The sequence below is a fragment of the Mixophyes fleayi genome, chromosome 11 (assembly GCF_038048845.1).
Source record: "Mixophyes fleayi isolate aMixFle1 chromosome 11, aMixFle1.hap1, whole genome shotgun sequence".
Lineage (NCBI taxonomy): Eukaryota > Metazoa > Chordata > Amphibia > Anura > Limnodynastidae > Mixophyes > Mixophyes fleayi.
In genome coordinates, this window is record NC_134412.1 from 12,559,456 (window position 1) to 12,562,872 (window position 3,417).

The following is a 3,417-nucleotide window of genomic DNA, read 5'->3' on the forward strand; positions in this document are numbered from 1 at the left end:
GCACAAGATCTGCGTTTCTCTTCCACTCTTATCGCTTCTTCCCATTCTAGGTTACAGGACTTTTTTCTGGCTGCAGCCACTTTATGGAATTCACTCCCTCGCACCACAAGACTTTCCTCTAGTCTTCAAACCTTCAAGCGTTCTCTGAAAACCCACCTCTTCAGACAAGCTTATAATATTCCTCTATATCCCTAGGTCACCCTATTACCAGCCTCTACACACAAGACAACAACCCTCTGACCAACATAGTTGTGTGACTGAGCATACAGCCCACTAAATACCTTGTAACCTTTGCATTCTAGCTGGACAAATATTCAATATGATGTAGCACTTACCCTTGTGTATCAAACCATTGTCCCATTGATTGTAAGCTTGTGATCAGGGTCCTCTTACCTCATGTATGTATTACATGAGGTACCTTATGTATGTATTATCCAGTATTATTTTATTACTGTTTGTTCCCGATTGCTGGCGGTATATAAATAAATGATGATGATGATGATGATATTGGTGTTAATTCCCTACCTGCTTTTATTGCCTACAGCTTTGCAAGTGAAAGTCGTTTTTTTTATTGGGAATAAAAATTGGACACACTTGATTTATTAGAGGTTTTTCATCACTCTGCCTCCCTTACCCAATAATTAGCATATGTGCAATGTTTTATAAACATATTTATTAAGTCCTGAGAAAATATTTAATTATACAGTTAAGGCATTTCCAAGATGCACAATTTAACAATACAACTTTTTTTTTTCATTTACAATATTTTCCTGTTTTTCCCATCAATAATACAAAAGTGACTTCACATCATTTGTATATACACACAGTTCATAAAGATTTTAGTGATATCACAACTTTTGCATTTATAAGTACTCTCAGGTTCTAGAATAGATAAAAAAATATATAAACTCTAGGCACTTAGTGAATAACACAAGTGTTCAGTGAATATCACAAACAAACATATAGAAATTAGAAATTAAACATACAGTAAGGCAGCTTCTTATTCTTTAAGTACCTGTTTGTTAGTGCAACACCAAGGGAAGGAAACAAAAACAGTCACCAAAAATAGTGTAATATGTAAAACAATATTCGTGAACATTTTATTCTAACAAGCCACCGTGTGCCAAAGGGTAATAGAAATTCAGTTTATCTTATTCACAACTTGAATTTCAGGGGATGAGGATTCCTTTTCAAATTTTCAGATCAATATGTAGCTGTATCCATAATGGAAACTAAAACGCTCCTCAGATATAATAGATATAAGATAATAGTCTAATGTGTTCTTCATAAATACTTTATATATAATAATCTTTTTATCAATCTGCCTGCCAAATATACTCTTCAATTCAGGATAAATAGAAACTGCCAGTATAAAACAATCTACTTTAATATAAAAGCTTTAAGACAATCAAATGCCCGGGGTATACCCACTGAGGAGGTCAACAAAACATAACGCATTGGCCACGGTCTGACCTGCCCTGGATATCTTCTATACAGCCTGTGTGAGACCCTATTTGGGGCCAAAGTTGGGATTCCACCCGGGACATCATTGCTGTAGAGGATTACAGATAAGCTGTGTTTAATTGTTTTGATTGTCTTAAATATCTCTTAATAAAGTATATTGTTTTTTACAGGCAGTTTCCTCATCTACTTATGCTGAATTGAAGAGTTTATTTGGTATGCAGATTAATATAAAGATTATTATATATAAAGTATTTATGAAGGACTATTATCTTCTATATCTGTGGAGCTTTTCAGTTTTCAATATGAATACAGCTACATGTTGATCTGAAAATTTGAAAAGGAATCCTCGTCTCCTGAAATTCAAGTTGTGGATAAGATAAGCGGAATTTCTATTGCCCTTTAGTACACGATAGCTTCTTATAATAAAACATCCATGAATATTGTATTACATTATGTATTACACTATGTTTGGTGTTTCTGTTTTTTGTTTAATACTCTCATGCACTTTACAGAATAAAATACATTCTACTGTAGATTATAAGAATATTAAAATTAACTTTAAATGGTCATAGAAAACCATACCAACTTTTGCTGTCCTTTTAATTCACATTGAGAGGTATATTTTGTCCAGTCCTCCCATGAAGTGAGATGAGAATTTAATCTCTGGCGGAAACAATCTAGGGAAAGTAGGGATGAGGTTCATACCACAAAGCTCACTCCCTCATACAGCTCCTACATTCACCTGTTCATTGTTTACCGCTCTTGAAACATTGATTGTAGAAGGGTGAGCAGTGTGGCAGCAATCGCCTGCGTTTCCTACTTTGTCATTGTAAGACCATTGTAAGACCAGTCAAGTATTCTCCCACTCCTGTGAATCCTCTACCAATGATGCCAAACACTGATCTTGCAATAGCTACAAGAGGAAGCACAGGTGATTGCTTTCACACTGCTCCCTCTTTCACACTCAATCACCTGCACTTCCTCCTGTAGCTATTAGAAGACCAGTGTCTGGCATCATGGGCAGAGGATGTACAGGAGTGGGAGAATACTTCCTCTCCATTATGAGTCCTCTACTTGCTCTGCTAGCCACATAGAAACAAAGAATTTGACGGCAGATAAGAACCACCGAGCCATTCTAGTCTACCCATTTTTTAACCTATGGTAACCTCAAATCTTATTTGATCCTTGGTTCTTTGTAAATATATCCTTATGTCTATCCCAAGCATGTTTAATTTACTCTACTGTATTGGCCTCTACCGCCTCTGATGGAAAGCTATTCCACTTATCCACTAACCTTGATAAATTTGAAAGATTCTATCATGTCCCCCCTCTCCCTTGTCTTCTCCAAACTATATATATTAAGTTAGACCATGTACCATTTTAGTTGTCCTTCTTTGTACAGTCTCTAATGTATTCATAAAACAAAAAGACAGTTGTCAGCGCTTATCCTTTACGCTGCATATCTGTATCTGTATGTATTTATATCCTTCTGGAGATATGGCCTCAAGAACTGAACACAGTATTCTAGATGAGGCCGTACCAATGACCTATACAGTGGCAATATTACTTCTTTCTGCTATTGATTCCTCTCCCTATGCAACCAATCATATGACTTGCCTTTCTCATTGCTTTGTTACATTGACCTTTGTTAAATTGAGCCGTCATCTTTGTTGCTTTCTGCAATCAATATTGAAGGAGCAGTGTCCAATAGATGAGCCAAATGTGGACTGAAAATGCCACCTCACTGGAATAATTTGAAGGATTAACTCTGGTTTGTAGTATATAGTAAGGAATGAATGACAAAAGGGAGAAACTCCAGTTCTAAAAAGGCTCCATGATGTTACCTACATGTTGTGCTTTGTATCTCGGTCAGATAGCAACTTATGAATCTTTACACACAATGAAGATAGTATAGGACGAAAGGGGAATTGGATTCGGCTATCTTGAAAAATA

At 36.0% G+C, this 3,417-nt stretch overlaps 1 protein-coding gene across 1 annotated transcript in view; it reads right to left on the bottom strand.

Annotated features, from left to right (window-relative positions):
• Positions 1–656: 656 nt before the first annotated feature.
• Positions 657–3,417, bottom strand: part of LOC142107772 (chemerin-like receptor 1) — a 12,889-nt gene continuing 10,128 nt past the window's right edge. The window contains exon 3 of the mRNA XM_075191390.1: positions 657–3,417. This exon is cut by the window's right edge and continues 1,182 nt beyond it. The gene's annotated coding sequence lies outside the window, so the exon portion shown is untranslated.